The following is a 13044-nucleotide window of genomic DNA, read 5'->3' as shown; positions in this document are numbered from 1 at the left end:
TATATAATTGACTAATCTAAACAATTTATTGACACGAGAGAGAGAGAGAGAGAGAGAGACAGAGAGAGAGAGAGAGACAGAGAGAGAGAGACAGAGACAGAGACAGAGACAGAGACAGGGAGTATTTAAGCCTCTAACTTATTTCACTTAATGTTATGTTTTTAAGTTGCATCCATTTGCCTAGGCCTGTCTCAAGTTTATCTTTTTTATTTATAGCTATTGGGTGTAAATATCACAATGTTCTTGTCTATTCCTCTGTTGATGGACATATGCTATTTCCAAGCTCTAGCTATTATGCATGCTGCTACTATATGCTATGCATATTACTATACATACTGAACACAAACATTTTTCTTGTCATTATTCTCCAAACAGTAGAGTAGAATGATTTACATAGCATTAGGTAATGCAAGCATTCAGGAGATGGTTTGTAGTCTTCATTTCACATGAATAAATTGAGCCCCTTTGTCATTTCCATCTGAAGGGTTCCTAAAACCAATGCCCTGGAGACACCAAGGGATAAATGCATTCGGAAACTAAGGCTATCAGAATTGTGAAAAACAAGACAAAACTTCCCAGTACCACAAATAGATAAATTGTAATTAAAAGTTACCTAGTGAGCGTATAAAAGACTGTGCATGATGCCATTGTGTTACATATGTCTATTGATACTGTGAAGCCCCGTCCCAGTGGAAGACATAGAATCAGCAGGAAGGAGCCATCCAAAGTTGCAAGATTGTCATACATGGAAAGGACATGAATGTGCTAGATTGACCTGGGAGAAGGCTATTGAGTGGAATGTTGTAGCCTGGAGAGGCAAGAAAAAATAAAAGTGCTTCCAGGTTCTTATGTCCAAGAGGTAGTCTATAATAGAAGTACAGAGATTAGTAGCAAACTCTGGCAGTCCTGTTCTTGCTTGCATCCTTAGTGGAAGAATAGTGAACTAACCAGACAAAGTCAGATGGGGGGCGCTGTTCTAACCAGCAAGTGAAAAAGAAAAATGAGTCGCCCCGGGTAAGGTAAATCAGGGAGATTCAAAATATAACAGATTCTTAGCAAAATATGGTTTTAACCTAAGAGTGTAGGCCCAACCCAATATTATTTCATCTTTTATTTAATAAATTATTGAGGACATTCCAATAAATATGCAGAATACTACCAAGCACCAGACCATACAGGGGAAACATCTGAACATTTGCTCAATAAATACTATAAGAGAGTGTTTTTAAAAGTGACATCTAGTGCTGGCAAGATAGCTCAGCAGACTAAGCACCTGCTTAGGCTAGCGCAGGGACCAAAATTTCAATCCCCAACACCACATGCCAAGCCTGCCCTGCCCCCGAGTATGCTGAGCTGGGGATGAGTTTGGGCATGGTGGGGCATGCCTGTAATCTCAGCGCTGGAAAGGCTAGAAACAAAAGGATCACTATAAGTCTGAACTGAGTAGTGAAACTCTATACCAAATACATAAATTTAAGAAATGTGACATCTTCCTGAGGACAAAAAAACCTAGTAATTAATATAGAAATAAATAAATTGTAAGTTCTCTTTCACTCATTTCACTATTATTCTGTTCATTTGATACCATTACTAACCTGAGTGTGTTTGCAAGAAATTGTCTCTGCATGAACAAATACACACTTCCTTGTACTGTTTCTAAAACAGACTCACTAAATTATGTTTTAGATACATGCATATGTAAATTATGCTTTATATATATGCGTATGTAATACAGCTCTTTTGCTTTGTAAAGGAGCAGATTTTTATCTTATTTTGGCACACGATTTCAATCCAGAGGCAGCAAGCTGGGGGGCAGAAACAGCATGGCTGAGGGTTGGGCTGGAGAAAGGGGCGCCCAGCCCATGGCAGTCAGAAAGGAGAGAAGGGAGAGAAGAGCCAGGGCAGGGAATGTGCCCTTCCAGCACTTCGTCACGGCCTCTGAATGTGGTGAAGCAACCTTCCCTTAACTTAGGATTTCATTTCTAGGGGGCCGGGGAGATAGCTCAGTAGAATAAGCACTTCCCTGGCAAGCGCAAGGGCCTGAGTTCAATCCCCGGTACTGCAAAAAAAAAAAAAAAAAAAAAAAAAGATTCCTAATCATTTCTACTCTAAGTAATGTTGAGAAATTGATTTTCTATGTACTCAAGAACTGAATTATCCACCTATAAACATGTACATATATGTAAAGGTACTGCATGTAAAGCTACAAATACGTGTATGTGGATCTATACAGAACCATGTTTCTTAATTTATTAGCACATGTGTATGGTCAATAATATTTACATAACTTGTGGGATGTTTATACCTGTATGTTCATCTTCTTTCCCTTCCTCTCTTTCCTCTCCATCCATGCCTTGATGTCTTTCCTTGTTTACTGCCCTCAATACAGAGATCTTAGTATACATATTATGCTCCAGCTTGATTCACTCAAATATATGTGTGTGTGTGTGTGTTTCCAACTTAGAACATATGATCCTTCCATAAACTTTTAAAATTACTGAACATTTAATATTCCATCGAATTCCATAGGAGGCAACGTTGCCTCCTGTCATTTAATTATACTATTTTGCCTTATCTTTTCTACAACCTACATTTTCACACGCACACAATGTATCTAGAGACCAAAGTTCCTACTTCTTACACAAATCTAAATTTTTTAGCACCTCATTCTATGTCTAGTATGTCTGGCCATGGGGATATTTTGTATTTGTTTTTTTATTTTCTGGCAAAAATAAGATATGAAGGACTTGGAAATGTGCTTTACCCATTACCGCTCATATAATTCATACTGCATATTTTGAGGGGGACAAAACTGATCTGAAGCTAAGTAGCTGAGTTTAAAATACCCCATGGGCAGTAGTTAAGTGTGTAAAAGTTTAATAAACTTAAATTTCCAGTTATGCTAGCCAAAAGTTTATGTTCAAGAAATATTAACTGACCATGTTAAGAGTAAGTTCTGGGCACTGTGATGGGTGGTTAGACAAAGCATTCCTCTGAGAATTCTAAGGAAAATCAAGACGTGCTGGAGTCTGAGTGAGAGGGGTCAACCGTGCAGTAACAACTGTACTGCTATCTCTTTCTGCTTATCTGCCTTGGCACTAAAGAGACCCCACGTACAGAGAACTTTTGCAGCTGGGGAGCAGAGACAAGCATCTGGCTGCGAACACCACAGCTCCAGACAACTTTCAGCCTTCTATGTTCATATTACTAAAGTTCAACTGCTTCTTTTGGAAAAGTGAGTCACTAGAAGAGGAAAATACATTATAAAAAAATACTTTTAGTGCCATGAATAAGCTAATGGGTGCGCACTATCTTCTAGGTGGAGAACAAACTCACCATCAAATGTAAACATGGCTGAGATGGAACTTGCCCTAGATTTAATCAGCATCACATTATTCTCTGTCCATCAATTGAATTGCCAAAGTAACCAGATTATTTCTCTTTAACTGATATATAGGTGAAAGAGACAATATTATTTATCAGTTGCTATGGACACAGGCTAATGAGAAACTTGGTTAATTTGAAAAAAGAATTGTGCTGCTGGAAAGCAAAGAATAAATACCTTCCTAAGTGAACAAAGAGGTAAGAAACAAGGTAACCACATGAGAAAGGATGGGGCGTGATGCAGGATGCAGAGCAACTGAATTTCAGGGTTAACGACACGGGTAATAAGAACAACAGCAAACAGAGGATGACTGCCTGAGAACTGCTCCATGTATGGATAACTGCAGCCAATAGCAAACAAAAAATCCTTGGAGACTAGTAAAAGAGATCAATATTCATCAAACAGGAATTGATATTAGCCAAGTATTTAAAAGTGCACATTTAGTCATAGAAAAGTCATTTACTTTAATAGTGTATAAATTGCCTATAAAACCAACATAAATGTACTTGTACAAATATTTTTATTGGCAAGAATGACTACTAAAATTCAGTTTAAGATTTAGAGAATGATCAAAGGGAAAGTATTAATAAAATTGGTTTTGAGAAGATTTTACTCTGCTGAATAACATTTTAAATTCAAAAGGGGTCCTGAAATGCAGATTTTACATCTGACACCACCTGGAGTATCAGTGAAGATAAATATAGGAAAGTTTCACATTTCCTGCAAAACCTTTCTAACTATGTCAGTTCTAAGCTTTTAAACTTAAATTATAAGACCCAGTGATTATATTGCTGCCAGAAGAAAAAAATTCCACACAATATACATAGCCTATAGCCCAAAGAAATTACTGATTACTGTACATAAAGCTTATCTGTAGACTTCAGTATAAGGGCTTTCAGAGTAAAAGTCCTAACTAAACAAAGCGGCACTTACTAATGGTTTCTGAAATTTGACTAATAGTGGAAAAATACATTTTGGTCACCATGACATGCGTTTTCCTGGACACTTGGTAGGACAAGAATGCAGTGGAGAAAGGAAGAATACAGCATGTCTCCAGTCGAGCACCAGAAGTGACCGTCCTTAATTTGTTTTGCTTTCTCCATCCCGTATCACTCATTCTATAGGAAATCATATAGGAGGTTATCTGATTTGGAATGAGAAATAAGGCAGCCTTACTTAATAAATGGAGTTCTCATATTCACTGTAGACTATATAAATTTAACTTACTTTTGTAAACAATTTAAAAGCCATTGAAAATCAAGTTACATTTACCTAATGGTTGCATAGGTATGTGAAGAAGTTTAAATAGCCGAAAGTAATAACTAAATTTTAAGAGACTATATTAAAAGTTTTAGCTTGTTTTTAAAGCCAGAATTATAATCCTCAATGTCATCTTAATAGACTCGCTATTTGTAGGATCCCAAATGCATATATACTAATCATATAAGCTAGTTTGAATTCTTCCTAATTAAAAATCAGCATAAGGAACACCTGCTATGGGTGAAAGCTAAGGTCTTTCACATTAAGTGTATCAAAACAAGCTTATAGGAATAAATATATTTAGATTCAATTGTCTTTGGTTCAAAAACACTAACAACAGTGCTAACATGAGTATGAATTTATATGTATGCAATGTCATATGTATATGCCTTATAACTTATGTCTACACTATAGAACATCAGAAACTTGGTCACATTAGACTATTAGCAAGTCACTTACCATATATATTTAATTCTGTTCTTTGTTCAGATCTTCACACTGGGAGTTTCCTTCTTTAGAGAAGCAGCTGCTTAAAAGTACCTTAGATTTTAAGAAACTGTATGTGTGTTTTTACATCCAAATGTTTCCCCAGTCAATGATCAATATCTTCAGTTTTTTCAGCACTTACTGGAAGAGTTAGATGCATCAACAATAAATTGGTAGATTATCTCTAGGTAACTTGTATTTGAATACTGTTAAAGAATAAAAACATACACATTAACCTTTTAAAAATAGTAAATTTATATTTGCTCTTTTGTCCTTGGAGCTAATGTCTGGGTGCCATTTTTGTTGACTTTTAAAAGAACATATTTGGGCTGATAAGAGATCCTAGTTAGATAAATATAATGAACATCGTCATTTCAAACCTGAAGTATCAGAACAGATACAGAATCCACTAGCTACTAATAGAGAAACAGAAAAATCACACATATGAATAAGTGGCTTTGTCTTCTGCCTCAGCATCTCTGAAGCAACAAAACAACTTTTTTGGAGTTGTAGTCCTATATATTGCTTTACGTGATTGACAAGTGCATGGGTTGATTCTATTTTTTCCTACTTAAATTTTATAAATGAATGAATATATAGGCGAATGGATGAAGAAGAATGCCAACGATTTCTGTGTTTCAATGTGGCATCATCATCCTCAGGAGGAACATGTTCTTTGCAGACTGAATAAACAAAATACAACAACAATGAACACGGGGTTCCTCACTTTCAGGTGATTCAGAAATCAATGTAGAAATAAGAAACTGGATTAGCTAATAAGAACCATGAATATTACTTGAATTATTTGCAACCCAGTGAAGAAAGCACTAAACATGACTGCCCCTGATACTAATTGCACATATGAGAATCCTTTGATTGTTTTTGAGTTCAACAGGGTAGGTATAACTAAATTAGAAATCAGTCATACATACATGTAGAGTCAACATGTTCAAACATGGAGAAAGAGAAAAGAACAGGAATCCAGGTAAATAAAAGGGCGTGGGTTGGTTGGCAGAGGATAATCCTCTTCCAGGATTAAAATCTCAGCCCCTCCCCCCAAAAAGAAGTGGGAGTAGGAGCAAAAAGAAGCTTGTGTTTACTAGGAAAATAATTGGCTTTAATTTTGGTGTCTTACTACACCCAAGTCAGAAGGTAAGCTCAAGTCACCTGCATGAAGGTGACAAACTAAAGCTTTGGGAAACTTGTGGTGGGACACAGCAAATGCTACGATGGGTTAGAAAAGATGACAGTGACATGAAACATCAAAGGAAGAAGCAGAGTGCCTAGAGAGTGAAATGCAAATATTATGAGAAAACTTTCCATCACAAGAAGAGTGGCCATGGTTTCTAATGCTACACATAATTAGCAGGCACAGCTGGTAGTAAGTGTCGTCTTTGAAGGAACAGCATCGATGAGGTGATGGGTACAAAAAGTAGATTACAGATTGATTAGGGTAGACTACTTAAGGCACAAAATGGTCAAAGTGGGTGGAAGGACTGGTGAAAAAGAAACGCAGTAGTGCAGCGTTTAGCTAACAACACGCATCAAGTCCTGTGATCTCTTCTACCTACGCCTGGACACGGGGAAGGATATATGAAATCAGTCATATACCTGGAAAGTGGAGGGGAGGAAGGCAAACCTACCAAAGAATGTTTAACATATCAACTTAAAGGTAGCATATTTTAATTTGGATTTTCTGTGATGTTCTTTGAAAAGGTACACCAATCAAGCCTGAGATTTTCCAGCTAGAGCAATTAAGAGATAATTTTAAAATTAAATATTATCATAGCAAGTCTTTTGCTACATGCCTACCTACTGATTACTAAGAAAGAAAAAGATAGAATATGTGTGTGGGGTTTTTAGAAGAATGCCTCACATTTTAAAATACATTTTGTAAAAGATGCATTCTCATAATGCCTGTGTTTTAATTCAGCTTTGAAATAAATTCTTGTCATAAATGTTCAAAAAATATTATAGACGAGAACACTGGCAATGTAGAAAACAGCAGCTTTTTTTTTCTTTTTTAAAACAAATCTAAAATATGCATTCCTACTACACGTAAAATAATGATGTGATTCAACAAAATACTTGAAGCAATAACTATTTTTATCCAAACCAATCTTACAAATATTCCTAAGAAAATGAGAACATTTCTCAAAAAATACAATGACAATTTACACACAAGGCAATCTAAAACACATGTCCCACAAAATTATTATCTAGGACTTTATAAGCACCAAGTTCATGATACCCAAAGAAAGAACGAGACAATGTCACACTAGAGAACACTAAAATGCCTGCACTGTTGGATCGTGGATTGGATTAGGAACAGAAAAATAAAATGATAGATTTCAGTAAAGCAACAGAAGGAATTGGAAAAGTTCTACAGATTTATCTTAATAGAACAGATTCACTGTCCTAGTTTCTATCATAGTACCCTAGGATCTAAAATTAACACCTGCAAAAAGTGGTTGAAAATTATGGAAATTTTTGCACTATTTTTGAAGCATTTTTTATGTTGATTTAAGTAAAGAGGTTTACAAAAAGGTTCCTAGTATAGAATTTTATTGAAGTCCCATATCCGTAGGGAAGAAGAGGACAAATGTTGATTATGTGATTATAAGGTCCCTAATATTTTAAAAACCTAACCAAGCAAAACAAAGCACAGAACCAAGTAACAATAAGAAAACACCTTGCAGCAGCCTAGACAAACAGCTGTCACCATGGAAAAAATGAGTAAGCCAAGAGGGAGGTAGAGTCATTTGAAGGTAGGGCAGGATTTTGATGTGTAGTGCTTGAGACTTAAAAGAGATGGTCATTTTAGGGAAGGGGATAAGCTGAAGCAGAGGCAGGAAGATAGAAAAACGACAGAGCTGTTTCGATTATGAGAAAATGGAAGTGGAAGAACTCCAAGGTTCAAATTTCATTGAGTGATAGGATGTGAAGAAGACGGTTCAGGGTTTAAAGAGCCATAGAATTCCCAGAGAATTATGTGCTGCAAATAAGTACTAATCTCTCCCACACTGGCCAAGTCCATTAAGTGCTGCTCAATACATTACCGGCCCCATTTTCAGTGAATTTCCATAGAACTCAAAGAGTGAAATGCATGTTTTATTTGCCACCTCCAAAGTGGAACTGGCAAATTCCCAAAAAGCTGGATTTAAAAATTATGCTGTAAAATACATTGCTTTGTATGTAGCCAGTTGCCATTCACCTGCCCACCTCTAAGAGGTCAATGATTTAGGACGCTGGAATAGCATCAAAGTATCCACTGAGAATTTACAGGAAGGGAAATATATTTGTTAGTTAGATAATAATTTCCTGTGAGCAGGAGTTGCTAGGCATGAAGGCTGCACTTGCCCATGAAATAATAGTCTCAAAGCATGTTAAATTGTCCAATGTGAATAAATATTCTCTCACTAAATACATTTGGTAAACATTGAGCTAAGAAAGATTCACAATTCTTAGCTGCAGAAGGTATCAGAACTCTGAGACACTAATGAGAAATGTGGCATTTGGCAGGACAGGAGATAAAATACACTGGCACATAAATCCAGAAAAGATTAAGTAACACCAGTAATCCAGAGAGCACACATTGGAGAACAGTGAACAGACGCATCTATTCCGGCCAGATTTTAAATGCTGTATATCAGGTAGTACAAGGAACAGATAAACAAAGGTCTATGCAGAGCAAGGCAAGTTCTCCAGAACAACTGGATTTTTACACACATATTGTAATTTCAACTTTTTAATGAATACCATTTATTGGCTAATTTTCCATACTTACAAAAATGTCTTTTAAAGTGGTAATTGCCAAAATGAATAAATCATTACAAGATATGTCTTTTCCTTCCAATTTCACTGGAGACAAAAGTGGTTTTGCAACTGGAAATCTGAGCTTTATTTATTTATTTATTCTTTTTTATTTTCTTTTATTTCATTTTGCAATACTGAGGATTGAACTCAGGACCCCATGCTTGCCAGGCAAGTGCTTATTCCACTGAGCTATCTCCCCAGCCCTGAACTTTATTCACTTAATGATATACCATAATCATTTGCAATGCTCAGCTGATACTGATATTAAAATAAAAGCACTTCAATAGAAAATCAGGAAAGCAAACTACTAGACAAATTGTCAAATAAATGTATAAATACAGTAGAAGTTGAGAATGCTCATGTATTTTACAGATATGAATGCCCTATTTCAGGGCCACCATAACACATAGCTCCATAATATATACCTAGTAATCTCAATATTGTGAAACTGGTTCATGAATTCATGTATTAGGATTGAAAAGAACAGTCAAAAATTTTATTCCAAATATATTGTTCTATAGCTTGAAAAGTGAAAGTTATGGAATATGTAGTAGTAGAGTCAGAAGAACAATACAGTTCTAACAAAAGTATGAATGCATAACATTCTATTTCAAGATTTCAATATAAAATCATCATATTATTTTATGGAGTAGTTTATATTTCTATATATGATAAAGCTATTTATCATATTTGCTGTCATATTTCTTAAACATGTTGACTAAGGAAATAGTACTTTCATCATGTTATTTATATACTCGTTATTATTTTTGATTTATATCTCAATTAACAAACAGCAAGGTTGTACATTCCCAAGTTAATGATCAGAATTGCCCAGTGTGTGGTAGATAGCATATGTTCTCCAAAGAGAGCAGAACATACATTTTACTACAGCTTTTGTTTGTGGGTTTTTTCAGCATCTTTTTCCTAACACCTTTTTTCTACCAGAGATCTATAGGAAATTCTTCACATACAGGTAAGGGCTGACTTATTTGGAACAGCCATCGCTGTCCAGAAATTGAGCTTCTTTTAGAATATGTGAGTCTCGCTTCTCCTGCCCCTAATAAGAATACATCGAATGCCACGCTAATTATCCAAGATCCCTCTTACATTTTATTTCCCCATTTTGTTAATCTTTCTTCTCTGTTTGTAGCAAGCAGACACATGAGGAGGAACTCCTGCTTGTCACAACGCTTACCAAGTGTTTTCAGTACAGTTTGAGGATCAGGATAGAACAATATTTGAACTCAAAGTATTACAATTCTCATAAATAACACTATTTTGCTTTCAGAAACACTGGGCATAGTAAAAGCACATCTAGGCTTGTTTTTCTTTGGAAGCAGTGTGTGTTTCCTTCTTGTTCCATGTCCCTTACCTTAAGAGGGAAGTGCCAGCCTTCTCTGGACAGTTTCCTCTGAAGAAAAAAAAAACAACATCTCTGTCTCCGCTGGGAATGTTTCTCTGCTGGATGTAGATAAGCCACTAGGTCTTCTGAGCTATTACTTATGATTTACCTCTGCAGTAAGCTTTTCACTGACTACCCCACTTATAATTTTTATGCTCCCCTTGACATTTTTTATTTTCTTTTCTGCTATGATTTTTCAAGCTTAGTTATAATAATCTATATGGTCTACCTGCTTATATTGTTTGTTCAATACTTCTGTCCCTGAAATATAGGATCCATGAGAGCAGAGACGTGCATCCTTTTCTTTCAGTTCTGTTCCTGATGTGTAAAAGGTGTTCAATAAAAAGTTGTTGAATAAGAGAATTATCACTAACATTAAAAAAATCTAATGTGTACAGATAACTCTGCTAGTTGATGCACTTTGGTTAAATAGTGGTTAAAAATAATTAATGCTGACATGTACATATAATGGGATAACAGACAATCAATAAAATGTTATAAAATATGTAATATGATGACCAAAATTTGATGTAACATGTAAAGATAAATTTACTTATATTCATGTAAACATGAATGTCAGGAGGCGTCACCAAGAGCCTCTATCTTATCTATATGATTTAAAGTTTTTTAACATTGCTTAACCTGTGGTTTTTCAACTTTTTACATTAAAAACCCCAGTGGATACACTCAAGTTGGTCAGCTGATCTTATTTCATTGTTTTCTTACAATTTATAATAGATTGGACTTATTTTATAGTCTTGTCTTTTTAATTTGGCTCAAGCTCCCCCAAGACTAGAACATACAGAAGAGTGGAACAGTGGTTCCACAGCACCTAATCAGCAATAAAGGTCGGATCAGCCCTTATTATACATGTACACAGTGATCGGTTGCATGATTCACACAGGTTACCTTACATGGTAACTTTAGAAATAGCAACCAAGTATCCCATGCACAGCGTCTGCAAATACAAGAGTGGCTTATTCCTGCCTTAAAGTCAAGCAGTTCTTCAGGATGAGACCACATCAACAGTCTAGCAATTAAGCATTTATTCTACAATGCTCTATCATCTAGGACATTATAGGTAGTTCTAATGTAAAAATTGAAGGAAAATTCACTTTATACAAACCAAGGATGTACAGATACAAATCAAATGTTTCTACCATTTGGAAACATTTGATTTGCTTGGAAGTAATATTTAAAGACATTTGCATCTTTCTGTATGTTAAATGTCAAAAATTAGGAGAATTATATTTGATATCATATTACCTGTACAATATGCAATTTACTAAAGGGAAACTTCAATAGCAAACGTGAATTACTTGAAATTTCTATTAGTATAAATACTTATTATGCAAGCTAAGTTTCTGTAGAATTACATCATGAAATTTCAGACTTCCTTTGTACTTATGATAAAACTGAAAAGAGACAATTAGATTACCCTGATTGTGTCATGTTTTCTTTTGAAGGTGTTTTAAATTTGGAAATTAAATGTGTAGACTAAGAGTAGACTGTTCAAGAGATTTGCACAGTAATAATAAACTGTGTATTTGTTCATAATTAATTTTTTTCTCACCACTTACTGAGTGCTTTCCATTTCTTTGCAGAGACTTTCAGAAGGTTGATGAGTCTCATTTATTAGATATATGATATAATTTAAATGTGAAGTTATATTACAATCATAGGCTACTCTGATTTTTTTAACTGAGAGTAAAAATTCCACAGTAAATAAAATACATGAAATATGATATATTTTCAAACAAGAGTAAGAAATCTTTAGCAAAGACATGCTCCTTTTTCCTGTAGGAGAATGTGTGAAATTAAATCTTTAAATAATAAGATCATATAATTATTTGAAATAATATTTAATATTCTTAGTATGTGTGTTTGTGTACGTTTGTGGAATAGCACCATGATGGTCATAAAATATTTGTATTTACTCTCTTCCATTCCAAAAATAACCCTTTACCAATTCAACCTAGAGCCTAAAAAAACAAGCTTACTTTAAAAGTTATTATTAAGCAAAGACTTTTGTGAATAATTTCAGCATTGTTTACAGCTGAAGTATTTTGACAAGGAGGACAGAAATCAAATGAAAGTGGTAAGGACATTTATCAATAATGAAATTTACATACCAGCACAGAAAAGAGAAACTAGTATAAAGGTTATATTTAAGCCATGACTAATACAAAAAGAGTTGTCACTATTTAAAATATGTGAGTCATCCTGAAAGTTGGTTAGTCTAGCAATATTAGTTAAGTGCCAAGAATTTAGACATTCAAATGCTTTTAGATGCTCAGCATTTTTGTTGGTGCATTGAAAATGTTTCTGATTAATAAAGGAATACATATTTTAAAAACTAGAAAAATAAGTGGAGCTATAATGTTCAGCCATTTAAAAATTATGACATTCACACATATAATTTTATTTCATATAAGTTTAATTATACATATTTAATTTTAAAGTTTTTCTAGAAGTTTACTAAGTTACATTTAAAAAAACCCATCACTTAGAAATTTACTGTGGTTGAGATAAGGGTCCCCAGAGGTCTACTGTCCATGCTACTGTTGGGAGGTGGTGAGATTTTTGACAGGTGGGGCCTAGCAGCAAGTCGTAGGTTATTTCCATAAAGCATTTGAAAGAGACTCCAGAACCCTGTGTGTGTGTGTGTGTGTGTGTGTGTGTGCGTGCTTCACTT

This window comes from Octodon degus, unplaced genomic scaffold (assembly GCF_000260255.1).
Source record: "Octodon degus isolate 3935 unplaced genomic scaffold, OctDeg1.0 scaffold00106, whole genome shotgun sequence".
NCBI classification, from domain to species: domain Eukaryota; kingdom Metazoa; phylum Chordata; class Mammalia; order Rodentia; family Octodontidae; genus Octodon; species Octodon degus.
Note: the sequence above shows the minus strand (reverse complement) of the source record.